The sequence below is a fragment of the Parasteatoda tepidariorum genome, chromosome 9, assembly GCF_982258835.1.
Source record: "Parasteatoda tepidariorum strain Cologne lab strain chromosome 9, Ptep-v5.0, whole genome shotgun sequence".
Classification (NCBI taxonomy): domain Eukaryota; kingdom Metazoa; phylum Arthropoda; class Arachnida; order Araneae; family Theridiidae; genus Parasteatoda; species Parasteatoda tepidariorum.
This window is the reverse complement of record NC_141763.1, coordinates 56989020-57004673: the sequence shown is the minus strand read 5'-3', so window position 1 is coordinate 57004673 and position 15654 is coordinate 56989020. Positions and strand designations below refer to the sequence as shown.

Below are 15654 nucleotides of genomic sequence, written 5' to 3'. Positions count from 1 at the left end.
ATATACAAATCATTTCCCAGCGTACAATCATGAATGATATGAAATGGTGGAAGTATAGCATAAGAAAATGGTTAAAAAATTTTCTTAATGGTTATCCTGTAATTTGCAAAATTTTTAAATATTGGGATAATTTTATTCACTTGATCATGCTTTTTCGAGCCATTAAATGAATTTGTTAAAAGACTGCTCTGTAATTTTGAACAGGCCAAATTTATTCTGGAAAACAGTCTTATGACAGAAGCTGTTGTTGTGGGTAGTATTAAATTAGGGCAAAAAACTTAAGCACTTTTGGAATTTGTCCTAGATGGTGTTCTTCATTTCCATATTTTTAAATCACGTGAATACAAATAGCGATGTGTTATTTTATAATTGCCTAAATACTAATTGTTATGTGTGCTTTTTAAATTGCGCAAATATAAAAGGCAATGTGTGATTTTCAAATTGCGTGAATACGAATTGAGATGTACAATTTTAAATTGCGAAAAGACTACTCACAGCGCATGATTTTTAAAATGTGTGTATATGAATCGCGATATATGGTTTTTAAATCGCGTGAATATGAATCGCGATGGATGATTTTTAAATCTCGTTATTTTTAATGCGAAATGCGCTGCGCAATTTTAAGATCGCGTAAATACGAATTACGATGTGTGAATTTTAAATTACGCGACGAATTAAAACGTATGATTTTTAAAACGTATAAATACGAATCTCGACATGTGATTTTTAAATCATGTAACAACAAAAAGAATAGGTTGAGTGTGTGATGCTAACTTGCACTTGTTCATGGGACAAAAGAAATATACACGTGTTTTGAATTATTTTTTAGCAAAGGGGAACGCGTTTAATAGAAATGTACACAACTTGTTTTTATTTTTCATTTTTATTCTTTTTAGGAAGGTATCGATTTTGCTAAAATACATAATTACTTTTTAAGTTCCAAAAAAAAAATTAAAACAGTATCGAATTTTAAGAGTTGTAATATTGTGCTAAAATATCAGGATATTCTAAATTACAAGTAAAAAGACGTTCGAAAAACCTCTTATATTTATGTAAAAATCGACACAAATACAGCACATAAAAAGTAATTATTTTAATGCGCGATTCAAAACTCGCGTGCTGTCAAATTATATGAAAAATATCAATTTTTTTTAAATCACGGGTAAAAAGCGTAGTAATAACTACAAAGGAAATTATCGAAATACCTTTATATTTGCGGTGAAATTGGTGTAAATAAAACGCGTCAAAATTTCATGTATTTAAATGCGAAATTAAAGTATCAAATAGCGTATAAAAAATATCGGACTTTCAAAATCTTGTAGAGATGTGTAACAATAATTGCCAAAATAACGATTGAAAAATAATTTGATTTGCAATAAAATTGGCACAAATAAACCACGTCAAAAAATGGTTATCTAAATGAGCGATTATTTAATCGCGATTCGTAATAATATCGTGCCAAAATATCAAAATTTTAAAAACCATGCGGAAATGCGTAGCAACAACTGCCGAAAAAGATTAGATTTTTCATGAAGTTTGCACAAATAAAGCGTTTCATAACTTTTTAAAAATCGCGATTTCAGAAAATACGTGAAAATGGGCAGCAATAACTACCGGAAAGTCATTGAATTTACGATAAAATCGGAGCACTCGAAGAGAGTCAAAAGTAATAACTAAAATTAGAAATTCGTATATCGTAATAATGATGTGTTCAAAATAATGGTATTTTCAAAACTATGCCTAAATCTATAGAGGTAACCATCGAAAAAAAGCGATCGAAAACTACATTGAGTGAAATTGGGTGCGTCAAAAACTTAAATGCGTAAATTTCAAATTTCCGAATTTTTTTTTATTTAAAAAAAAAATTTATCATTTTTTTTTATTTTGTTCAGATTGCGGTAGCGGGCCGCACATTGAGGGTTGGCGGGCCGCAGGTTGTGCACCCCTAAGTTAGAATGAGATTATGGCTATGAGTTTAACTCTACTATAAGTTTAACTCTATGAGCTTAACTCTATGAGTTCAACTCTATTATGAGCTTAACTCTATGAGTATTACTATGAGTTTAAGTCTTAACAAAAAAAAAAAGAGAAAAAAAATAGACTGTTTATAAAGGAAAGATTATTAAAATCAAAAAAAGGTGCTAAATATTGGTGTAAAATGCATTTTAATAATTCGTAAATTTAAAATGCAAACTCTCAGGAACTATTCGACCGATTTCGATCAAACTTTACATTTTGACATGCAAAATTACATTCTACAAAATGATGTAATATTGTATACCTTTTAATTCAAAAGTTTTTCCAAAAATTATTAAATAAAATAATAAAAATTTACTAAATTTTTTTTATGGAATTTTCTTTGTAAAAAACTTTATAATTGTGTGCTAAATTTTTTCAAATTCGCTTAAAAAATTCTTAATGCTAATGAAATTAGCATTAGGAAGTCCAAACTTGGATCGTTCTCGTGATCAAGCTATTGGGACCATATTTCCCAAATTGCAACTAGCCCATATTTTGTGGGACAGAAATTCGAACCCGTCAAAAATGGTATATTTATTTGAAAAACGAATGATTTTGTATTTAATTTCGGAACTTAAAACATCGTTTGCAGTCATTAATTAGCAAGTTTTACCTCACCCCTTCGCACCATTGAGTTATAAAACTTGAAGTTCCGATGATTAGATCAAAAATTATTCAATGCAGTCTTTTTTTTGTGCACTAAACTAAAAACGCAACTTCAAATCAAGGAATAAAAGTTCCAATATTTATTTAACTTTTTAATTACACACTCAACCACTTTTTCACGCTCATGGTACATGAAATACGGAAAAATAAAAAATAAAAATTAAAAACTGGCAATTACTTCGAGTTAATATTTGAAACTGTGATAAAATATATCATGTTGTAAAAAAAAAAAAAAAAATTGTCGCAGGCCGCTCAGCAGACCAGAATACGAGAATGCGGCTACTAAGGGGAAGTTTGACTCGCTAATATAAGCTTTTTGTCGAAAATTGATTGAGTTTTTCAAAAGTTCTAATTTGTTCGGAAATTAATGCAAATTTAATTGCCTTTTTTCTTTGCACGACTTTAGAATAAACACCTAGGTATCAGTACTTATAAAAATTAGAAAAATGATAAATATTTCAAAATATTTATTCTTAAAAACAAAGTCCTTTTTAATGTAATTTGCGAAATTTTAATTTTTAAGGGAAAAATCTGAAATATTTCATTAAAATGAACGATAATTTGCATTATTAGTATTTTTATGTGGTCCCTTATAACATATCTCTGTGATGGTGCTTATGCTGTAATAAGGAGCTATAAATCTTTTTAATAGTAAAATATTGTAAACAACAACACTTATAAAACAAGCAGGAAACAGGAGACTTTCTGCACTTATCAAAATTAAAATAGTGTTTTGCAAAGAATTCATAACAACAATCAAAAAAACAATATATTTTCACTAGTGAAAAAAATTTCATATTTTTCTGGAAAGGTATTTAGCGTAGATAGAAAACAATGTATAATTGTTTCCTCCACAAATAGTGAAAGTCATTGTTATAACTCTGCATCTTTTACTTTTTTGTAACATTTATGAGGAAAGTAACATTTTCCATTTAAAGTAAAAACAAACATAACCCAAAAGCAAATATAAATAAGGAAATTTTCAATCCGTTGAAACGAAAGACATTGAGGTAAAAATCTGGTTTTCAGCAAACTTGAATAGAACCGAATAAAGCTTTATTGAATAGGTTCATTAGTTCAGCGTTAACCCTAAATGTATCATTTTTAAAAATAAAAAAAATTAAACTCTACAAAATTTTCGAAATAACAGTGCATTTTTACTCGTTTACATCAGACCTTACAAGGTGAGCAAATTGAGTAATAAGACTTATTTTTAAAAAATATATATATATATCCCTTGAGAAACTATGTCTAGTCGGTGATGGTTCGCCTCAGAGTAGTAGTGGAATTCGGATACGAGAATAGCCTTTATCTAGTCGGTTAATGCTTTTTAATTGTATTGATGTATCACAAAATGAAGATGAATCTTCAATGTCGGGAAGAGGAAATGCTCAGAAGGACTCAAGAAAAATAGAGAGTCACGTAAAAATTTAAATCACGTTATGAGATTGAGGAACAACAGGAATGTGTTTACTCATTTATTGATATTCCTTTGTGACAAGAAGTTTAGCTCTGATGCAAGTTCCGATCATTTTTCTTGTTTGGTCTCACATGCAGGGTCCCTTTTCGTAGTTCAAATTCATTTCATTTTTTAATACTGATGAACGGTAATATTATACATATTCGTCCCGCAGTGTACTGATCGTTAAGACACGGTTCCCAGCAGATCACCGAAGTCAAGCATCACTGGCTATGGTCAATGTGCGGTTGGGTGACCACTTGGATCAGTCTGCGTAGGGACCGAGGGTGTGCGGTATTGGTCCTCGTTAAACTGTGCTACCGTGAAGTGCTCGACTTCTCGCGCAGGTCGTCGGGCTACCGAAGCGGGGATGACACCCCCTCCACAGAGGATCAAAATTGTGATGGCATGTCTTCGGATCATCCTCCGGGATGTTTCCCAGACCGTCGCCAATAGTCCATTGTGCAGCTCTAGTGCGACGTAAATTAACAACAACAGCAACAATTATACATATTCAACAGCTCGTTCTGACACGTAATCAGTGATCTGAAAACTCAGGATCGCGAATTCTGTCAACATTTTCATTGGTTATTGTGGTACAAATTCAACTGTTCTCTCATCATTCTGACAGTAATCAATGGTCTGAAAACTCAAGATCACGAATTTTGTCAACAGTTGACACCGGTTCTTGCGACCAAATTCAACTCTTCTTCCATCATTTTGACCTTAATCAATGGTATGAAAACATAAGACACCGAATTCTGTCAACGTTTTCATCGGTTCTTGCAGATGCTTCATGATTCATCTTCCATCGACTCTCCCTTCTAAAAATGCCTTAAGTCACCGAAAAACATAGGATATTTACAAAACACTTACTCCTTAAGCCTTTTGGAGTTTCGCAAAAGTTTTAGTTGTCCAGGGGTGAAGCAAAATCTGATATCATGCCGTTGCTCTATATTAAGGTTGCTTTTTTTTTTTAGAACGCACTACAATAATTGATTTCACAGACAAAGATGACTTAAGACATCCGACAATCACCAAGTTAATGGAAGGAAATTGTATACATTAATCATCAAGTACATCAAGTTAAGGAAATTGTATACATTAACGCGTTTATTATTTTTTTTACCAATGTTAATTCATGATGACATTGAGAACAACTACAAATAAACAATTTAAATACATATTTCTAAGTTTTAACGAAATTCTTTAGAAATATAAATGGCTTGTTTAGTTTAATAAATTTTAGCCAAAAATTGTAGCATTAATTGTCATATCGCTACCACTACTAATAAGCTTAATCAAAAAGTGTAAGAAACGGCAAATATACTGATCAGAGATATTTTCCTTTTCTCGAAAACGAAGCAGATATAAAATTGTTTTACTATCAGTTTTCAATATTTTTCCAAGAATTAACATCTCTGCTTTGAAATTAATACATCTCTGGTTTGAAAGTAACATATTTCTGGGATGAAAATTTACATCTCTGGTTTTGAATAAACTAATCTCTAGATTGAAACAAACATTACTCAACTAAAATTAACATCTCTAGTTTGATATTAACATTCCTGGTTGCAAATTAACATCTCTGGTTTGAAATTAACATCCCTGGTTGCAAATTAACATCTCTGGTTTGAAATTAACGAATCTCCGGTTTGAAATTAAGATTTAAATTAATAAATCTCTGGTTTGAAATTATCGTATCTCTGGTTTAAAATCAGCATCTCCAGTTTGAAATTAACATCAATAGTTTGAAATTAACACCTCTGGTTTTAAATTAACAGCGATGGTTTGAAATTAACACCTCAGGCTAGAGATTAACAGCGAGGGCTTGAAATTAACAAATGTTTGATTTTAAATTAACATATCTCTAATTTGTAATTATCATCTTTGGTTTTAAATTAGCATTTCCGATTCAAGGTAGCAGTATTTTGGTTCAATGCTGAACCTATCTTGCTGAAAGTGTTCACATTTTATGATATATTCAAAGTTTTAATTTCTTCGTTTTAAGTATCTACATATGTTAACCGAACTTCGTCAAATTAAAACTGTAATTAATCTAACCTTTAATAAACAAAATTATAGAGTTGCCAAAGAATCTTAAAAATTTGCTTAAGGGAACAAATTTTTAACAAAAAAATATTTTAGTGACTTACTATTCGTAGTTTTTTGGCATGTAGGTATGTGATTAAGCTATACTTCCCAATTCGAATCATTTAAAATCTATCGATTTTGAAATTATAATTCTAAGAGCTTAAATTTTTTATTTTAATATTGCAAACAAACTTGTTTCTATGGAGAGCGATCAAAAGGGAAGTTACACGTATAAGATTAGTTTTTAGTTCATAGTTTTGACGCAATCAAATTATTAACGTTGATATTAAGTAATTATTGCAAAAGACTTTCAAATAATAACCCTGCTCAAAATAAGTCTTTAAGTTAGAGCTATTAAATAATCATTTGGGTTATTGAAATTGCTGAAATAATTGGGTTACTCTATCTCATTCAATTTAATTTGCATTTTTATGTCATTTCAAATTAAGCAATGTGATATTAAGATACAAAATGTATTTTTTGGGAGTACGTGAAAAATTTTAATATCATTTGCAGCTATGTTGTCATTGCTTTAGAATATAAAAAGCAATCTAAACAGAAAGTATGATTTTAAAGAAGAGTTCAGAATTTAGACTAAACTTTCTTGGTAGTTTTTCGCGTAAGAAAAGAATATTTGGTTAATCAAAAACCACTACCAAAACGTTAAGCAACTACACACTCTTATTAGAGTTGAGCAAATTGTAATAATGAATAATCATGAACTACGATTACTCTTATAATCATGATTTCAAGCAATCATTAAATTTAATCTTGTATAAGAGTGATACGAAATTATGATTGTAAGTGTCACTACACGTTATCTTAAGTATATGTACGATACGCAATAATGATTACTTATTCGCAATGCATAACTAATCATAAATTATGATAAACAAATAATCATCATTTGTAATTACTAGTAACCATGACGTTATTACTTGATATAACAATGATTACAAGGAAACCTAAGCTACGATTTTAATACAAATGATTGCTTGTTATCGTAAGGTTGAATATTTAATGAAATTGGAGGGTTTGGACTATATAATGATAAGCTACATTATATAATTGTGCAGGATAGTGTTTTTGGCAAGAAAAAAACCACGCCAATTTCCCATGTAGGCAATATGACGATCTTGTTTATTTTTCTTTTATCATCATGGCAGCTAGCAAAGAACCTATCTTGAAACAATACTAATAGGGAGTTTGATGGGAAAATAATACATTTGGGAAGAGAGTGATTAATCTATATTGCCCCAAGTCCTTCACATTTATTTGTATTTCTTTTACTATTACGTTATTATTATTTTCTTCATTATTATTTCTTCATTCCTTTTTTTTTGACAGAAGACTTAGTTTTAGGATTAAAAAAGCAATACTGTATATGGTATCCGAAAAATACCGAAACTTTATGATACCTCAAAAAATATACAATCTGTAGATGTAAACAATGTAATAATGTTTTTTTTTTCTCCCACTTTGGTTTCTGAAATGCTAAGATTTATATAAAAAAAATATTTATTTCCACATAAAACCATAATTTACATCACATTGAAAGAAATACTGACAATATTAAATTAAATAAATAATTAAATAACTGCGATGACAATCAATTATAATATAATCACAGCTTACATGCAATCACTATTATTTGTTATCATGAAATAAGTATTACTTGCATTGGGGATTACTTCTAATCATTATTATTTCAAAAAGCTGATGGTAATAACTAATATTATGTATATTTTATTTTATAACCGTTGTTTAACAGCTGACCCAATTTTGGGTATACGATTTATGAACCAAGAGAATTTCTGGATCAAGTATTGAGAGAAATTTGCTTTCGAGGACGATTTTTGATGGAACTAACCCGCATTTGCGTTACATGGAATTGAAAAGCACGAAAGCTTCCCACGGTTAGCTTGACGACGAGGGGACTCTAACCCATGATCCATCTGCCTCTGAGGATATTTTACGTCAGCACTGTGGTAGGTGTGAGGATCTGTCACTGCTGAGATTCGAACCCGCTACACCTTAATGGATGGCGAATGCTCTATCTCCTGAATCAACACGGCTCAATAAGTAAAATTATGATCTTCAATTTCGATTAACTGTAATTGCGTTATTTTTTTGAGCCGTGATGGCTCAGGGGATAGAGCGTTCGCCCTCCAATGAGACGAACCGGGTTCAAATCCCAGTCGATATGAATTCCGCATCCGGCTTGCTCCGACCACAGTGCTGACGTGAAATATCCTCAGTGGTAGACGGATCATGGGCTAGAGTCCCTTTGCCGTCAGACTAACCATGGGAGGTTCTCGTGGTCTTCCTCTCCATGTAATGCAAATGCGGGTTAGCTCCATCAATAAGTCCTCCACGAAGGATAATTTCTCCCAATACTCGATCCAGGAGTTCCCTTGTCTTCTGGATTGGGTTCAAAATTACAAGGCTAGGGAGTTGAACATTAGTAGTCGTAAACCCATGAAATTGGATCAGCTGTTCAACGACGGCTATAAAATAAAATCACGTTTATTTGTAAGCAATCAGATTTGTTAAACGCTTTAAAATATTTAAGTGGCTAAAATGAGAAAACGATCTTAAGCTTTTATCTCTGTACTTCAAACAATAAAAAATTAATGCTGCTAGCAAAATGGCTTTTCTTTTTCTCTTCTCGCGATTTAGCAATAAGAGTGACTCTTAAAAATTACTAAGATTTATGTATGATTTTTTTCAAGAACGTTGTTCAAAAGAGGTGTTTTATGAAAGAAGAAAAATAATGCCTACAGAAAAAAATGAAAGCAATCAAATTGAAAGAATCAATTGAAAAGTAATAAAAGCAACGAATTGTAATCAACCAAATCACCCAGATTTGACAGACGAGTGAAAAGGTCGGTGCTAGTCTCTATAAATCATGTTTCAAAATTAATCCTTTATAAAGTGAGGTCAATGACCTGTCAAGAGTTTCGAAATCATCTTTTTCTAAAAGTTCAAGATAGCATTTCATATTTTATAATGAATTTATGAGACACTTTAAAATTATTGTATATTATTGACTTTATTCTCGAACGTGTTTCGTGTTCTCAACGGTAAGGGGCAGTATTTGCAGTGGTTGTTTAAAGTTTTGGTAGAAGGTTCGCTTGTATTAATTTATTTTCTTTTTTCTCATCATTTTTCGAGTTATTTTTTAAGATATTTATTTGCCTTCGATGGCGAAAAATTCGTTTGCAGGGAGGGCGGGGCAGTTGTTCAATTTTTGGATGCATTGTGCGTCGAACATTAATTTATTATCTGAAATTAAGATATATTTGAATTACCAAACGATCCATCACACCGAATTCAATGGAGCAACGCATTTAAGAGGAAAGACAGGGCGAAAATAATCATGTTCTGCCATGACGTCAGAAAAAACAGAAAGGAACGTTTTTTTTTTTTTTTTTTTCCCCTTCTAAGGATAGATGATGAATAAAAGTGTTTCAAAATAGGGTGTTATTTCATATTTTGTACAAATAATATGAAGAAGAAACTTTTTATCTAAATGAATTTACAAAATATTGAATTTTCAAAATAATTAAAAAGAAAGAAATTTCTATTGAATTTTCAAGACGCCGTATATCTAAATGAATCTTCAAGATGATGATAATAAAATTCGTATCTAAATAAATTTTAAAATATCATTTATCTAAATTTTTTACAATGTCAAATATTATTAATGAATTTTCAAAATACGGAATATCTAAATAAATTTTGAAGATATCGAATATCTAAATGCATTGTTAAGGTACACGATATCTAAATGAATTATCAAGATATCGAATTTTTAAGATAATCAAAAAGAAGCCGGAAATTTCTATTGAATTTTTAAGATGCCAAATATATAAATGAATTTTCAAGATAATGAAAAACAGGTGGGAGACTCATATTTAAATAAATTTTCAAGACATAGAATATTATAACGAGTTTTCTAAATACGGAATATCTAAATAAATTTTCAATATATCGAATATCTAAATGCAATTTTAAGATACTGGATATCTAAATAAATTTTCAATATATCGAATATCTAAATGCAATTTTAAGATACTCGATATCAGAATAAATTTTCAATATAACGAATTTCAAGATAGTGAAAAAGGAGAGGGAAATTTCTATCGATTTTTCAAGACACTGAATATCTAAATAAATTTTCAAGATAATGAAAAAAGAGAAAAATTTATATCTAAATGAATATTGAAGATTCCGTATAGCTAAATAAATTTTCAACATTTCAATAAATTTTCAAAATGTGGAATATCTAAATAAATTTTCAAGATATTGAATATCTAAATGAATTTTAGACATCGAATTTTCAAGATAATGAAAAAGAAGAGCGAAATTTCTATCGAATTTTCAAAACGTCAGATATCTAAATAAACTTTCAAGAATTCGAATATTTTAATAAATTTTCAAAATGCGGAATATCTAAATAAATATTCAAAATACTATGTATCTAAATAAATTTTTAGAATACCGGATATCTAATATTTTTCTTGAAGTTCGCTGCTGTAAAAAAAAAATTATAAATAATTTTCAAATTAATTTTCAAAATTTCGAACATTTCAATAAATTTTCAAAATATGGAATATCTAAATAAATTTTTAAGATATTGAATATCTAAAAGAATTTTATGCATCGAACTTTCAAGATAATGAAAAAGGGAAAAAGTTCTATTAAATTTTCAAGACGCCGGATAGCTAAATAAACTTTCAAGAATTTCCAATATTTTAATAAATTTTCATAATACGGAATATCTAAATAAATATTCAAGATATCGTATATCTAAATTAATTTTTAGGATACCATCTATCTAGTATTTTTTTAAAGTTCGCTGCTGTAAAAAAAAGTCATTAATATAAAATTAAAACCATTTACCGTATTTTCTAGAAACGACTTCTGATACTATCTGAGGTGGTTCTTTCATCAAATCATCAATTCGCTTCAGAACATTGAAGTAAACATGAACTAATAAAAACAATAGGGCACACATTAAGAAGTCACCGAAGTTAGCCTCCTCTTCAGAAGGCATGATCCCCAAAAAACACTTTCGCTTTCTTCTACTTCAAGTTCGCATACTACCCTTTCCGAGTTTCTTTACTTGGATGGTTAATGAGGCTTCTGTTCCAAGGTCGACCACTACACACACCTTTCGGACACTCAAAGCAAGTGGACAATCAGTTGAGGCACGGAAATACTGCCATCACTGATAATTTCGAAATTGAACAAAGCTAATAGTTTAAACTCATTGTTCCTCTAAAAATACAAAATAACAACTGGAGGAAGAGAGTAGTGTTGGAGAACATTCGCTTTGTTGAAAATACTTTTTTATACAAAGAAAGATTAATGCACTGTAAAAAATCTGGTAAAGTAATTGCCACCAGTTTTGGTGTAGAGATAAATTAAATTCTTTTACAATGCAGTTAAATTTTTTATTTACTTTTTAATTAAGTTTAATTTTTTTTAATTTATTCATTCACTTTGTGTATGCTTGCTTTTTAACAACACATATTTTCACGCACATTCGAATTAATTTAATAGTTTCAGTGCAAAAACATTTCGTTTAACAAACAGAAACATTTTTAATGATAGAGTCTCACCAATTATTCTAAAAAATTTTTATTTTGTCGACTTTATTTAATTTCTTGCAGTTTAGAACTTTATGTAACTAGAATTTTCATTAATTTTGCAACTAAAGTATAAAATTATAACAAATACATTCTGAAATATAAAACTTTTACAAATATATTTTTAAGCACAAAATAGTAGTTATCGTGCAAAAAATTATAAAAAATTTGAAGAAAAAAAAATTGTTTAACCGAAGAGTTTTTCATTTTGAGGTTACCAGAACTTGTGCTTCAAATCAAATGCACAACTTAAACTGTTGCCGACCAGACCGAGTAGGGATCAGAAAGATTCTGGGTTTGAATCCCGGGCAAGGCATGGATGTTCTTTCATTCTCTGTACTATCTGTCCTTACTGTGGGAGCGACGTTGGCCCACCCAATATGGTGCCCCTGAAAGAGTAGACAACAAATCTGCTCTTCAGATGCCTGTACTGACGAAAGATCATTCCTCAGGTGGGCACTGGAAAAAAAAACTTGAAATTCTTTATTAATATCTAAAAAACAAACAAAAAAACTTATTTTTGATTTAACCTTTCTTGAACCGAAACGGTATCTTTCTTCATTTATTAACTTTTGCAGGGCAAAAAAAAAATTAAACCTAAATTTCAGTCAAAAAGATCCATAAGAATTGTGCTCATTGTATCCATTCCCACGATGAAGCGATCAGATTCTATATTTTTCATCATTTAAATTAACTGATTCAAAAACCACATAATTTAAAAGGCTAAAACTAATAAAATTTTATGAGTTTTAACGGTTGCAAAAAAAATAAACGAGGCAGTTTTCATTCCACCGGCTCTGAACGGATTTCAAATACATAATTTTTGTTGATGAATCAATAAAAATAATTGTTTATTTATTTTTCTCCTCAGCTGCTCCTCTGCTTCGGAATGGTACCCAACCAAGTTTTCCTATCATTTAGAAGGAATGCCCTTGCCTAAGCATAAACGAACTCTTTGTTGCTATATACTTGTTTATGACATCATTATATTATCTCAACAAAAAACTTCTACTGAAGATACTATTCCAGCTTTCTTTAAAGAGTCAAAACGAGCAAATAAATTTTTTGCTGATTAACTCAAAATAAGTTATTGCCCAGAAAAGTTGTAACAATCCTTGAACATCAGCATGGTAGCTCACTATTTCAAGATTTGGGCAGAAAAAAAATCAAGTTTTCGGTTCAAGAGAAAGTATTCAACCACCTAATTCAAATTCTAAGGACACACATATTTCTATCTATAAACATACTATGTTTGCAACGCTGTAACAATCCAAGTTATAATAAACTCTCCTTAACTATTACTTGAATTTAACGTCCTACTCTATTTGGGCAGTTCAATCAGAATTTAATAATTGTTCGAAAGTATTCATATTTTTAAAAAGTCAATTAATATAAATTTTAATTTGAAGCTGAATGAATGGAGCTTTTTGCAATTTTTAATTTAATTGTTCTATAAATAATCTATCAATCAACAGTAATTTCTCAGGGTTATAATCTTTTAATATATAAAAATATGAACAAAATTGACATTAAAAGTGATGTAAAAAGGTATAAATAAAAATATATATAAGAAAAATATTAACAAAAATTATAGTGTTTCAATTTGATACAATTTTGTAAAAAAAAAAAAATTCTTTGAAAATGTATTATTTGTACATTAATATTATATAACAATACAATAAGTGTAATTATTTAAATTTAGAACAATTTTAGAACGGCTCAAGCAAGTCCTAATCCATTTTTAAACATTAGGAAGTGGGGAAAAATCCTTTTTCTATAAAATTTAAACTAATATTAAAAATTTATATAAATAATTTTTAAAAATATCTGATTTCAGTCGAATAAATATTTAATTACATTGAGTTAATTAACGCCGTGCTTTTTTACCGCCTACCGAAATAAAGTGTCTGAAATTTAATGTGATCGCATCTGTACTTAAAGATTTTGCCGAATTAGAAATTACATTACATTCTCTCAGTTTTTCACAATACGTGTATAAGTTTATAGAAGGATTAATTAAAAAAAACATATAAATTTATAAAATGTAATTGTCAATTAGAAATCTTACTAAATGGTTCTGTAACTATTTTAAGTTTAATGTTAATACTGGTAGACGGAATGTACTGGTAGACGGGATTCTCCCGTGGTACCATACCACGGGAGAAACTTTTCGTCAAACCCAATCCAGAAGACAAGGGAACTCCTGGATCAAGTATTGGTAAAACAATTTACCTTCGTGGAGGACTTTTTGATCGAACTAATCCGCGTTTGCGTTACATGGAGAAGAAGACCACGAGAACTTCCCACGCAGCAAAGGGACTCTACCACTGATCTGTCTACCGCTGTGGATATTTTACGTCAGCACTGTGGTCAATGCAAGCAGGATGCGAAATTTGTGTCGACCAGCCATCGCTGGGATTCGAACCCGGTCCACCTCATTGGAAGGCGAACGCTCTATCCCCTGAGCTACCACGGCTCAACTAAACAAATTAACCATTTCTTATTTTCGTTGGAAAGAAAATATTGCCCTTCCCCACACTCACCTGTTGTTTTTTTACATCTAATCCTTCCTCATTCGAATAAATTCTAAACCCTATCTCACTAGAAGTGAGATGAAAAATTATTAAAGTAAAAACATGGTAATTATTAAGAACATGCCAATTATTAAAAACATGCAAAAGATTAAAGTAAACAAACAAACAAAAAAAAGCATGTAGTTCGACGCCTGACAGCAGACGATTTTTTAGAAAACAGATAAGCATTGCCCCGACTTTCCAATTTAAAGGCTCTATCATCTCACATTAAATAAATTTCGATATGAATAACCAAGTAGTTTATATTCCGATATCCAATGGTTGTGAATCAAATAACTAAAGCAATTTCAATTATATTATATACGTATATCATATAAATGATTCCGTTACTGGAATTTTGATGACAATAAGCGGTCGATTTCATAAACCAGCGATTATAATAACCAACGGGCACTGTTATAGATTTTGCAACTTTTGTCATGAAAAGACTAGCTCAAGTTTTTTTCTTTTACTTTTAGTAATTTTCCAAAGAATTTTTTTAACACCAAATTTAAGGTAAGCTAACCTAGCTTTTCTAGCAAATGTTCGAAATTATGCGGCATCCATCGAACTTCATGTCTATGTCTGAAGTAATTAAGCTCAGTAACGAAATTAAAGATGCAAAAACTATACACATAAAAAATGAAGCACTCTATTAAAAAACATCATTTTAATAAATTAATAATACATCACTTATCTATAAAAAAATTAATGTATATTATGCATACGCCACACATTGTCTAATTTACTTGAAATGTAAAACGGACCACCCTGAATAACTTTTGATCTAATGATGAGATCTTCAAGTTCTAAGATTCAATCTTGATAGCTCGAGGGTTTATAATAAGAAAGGGAAAAAATTTTATGAAAGTATTTCTGAGATAAGTAGCATGAAATACTCTAAGTAGCGCATTTTTAAGAGTTGTAGCTTTTGAAAAATAATGAGTAGCCCAAATTCGATTTTGTGTAGCGGGGGGTTTTAAAAGTAGCCCAATCCGCTACTTGTAGCCCAATCTGGCAGCACTGGCTACTTACTTTACGCATTAAAAAAAAAGAAGAAATATTGCAATTTAATTCATTTCAATTTTATATTGTTTATTTTTCATAACTGACACATTTCAAAATTTAATGCTTATCAAAAAAATTACGATCACAACGCGACAAAAAGAATATCACCATGTACCTTTTT

At 30.1% G+C, this 15654-nt stretch overlaps 1 long non-coding RNA gene across 1 annotated transcript in view; it reads right to left on the bottom strand.

Moving 5' to 3' along the window:
- The window catches only part of LOC107437686 (uncharacterized), a 31465-nt gene extending 19952 nt beyond the window's left edge, over positions 1-11513 (bottom strand). Inside the window, exon 1 of the long non-coding RNA XR_015429243.1 lies at positions 11144-11513. This is a non-coding gene — a long non-coding RNA (uncharacterized LOC107437686). The remainder of the gene's footprint in view (positions 1-11143) is intronic.
- Positions 11514-15654: the final 4141 nt, after the last annotated feature.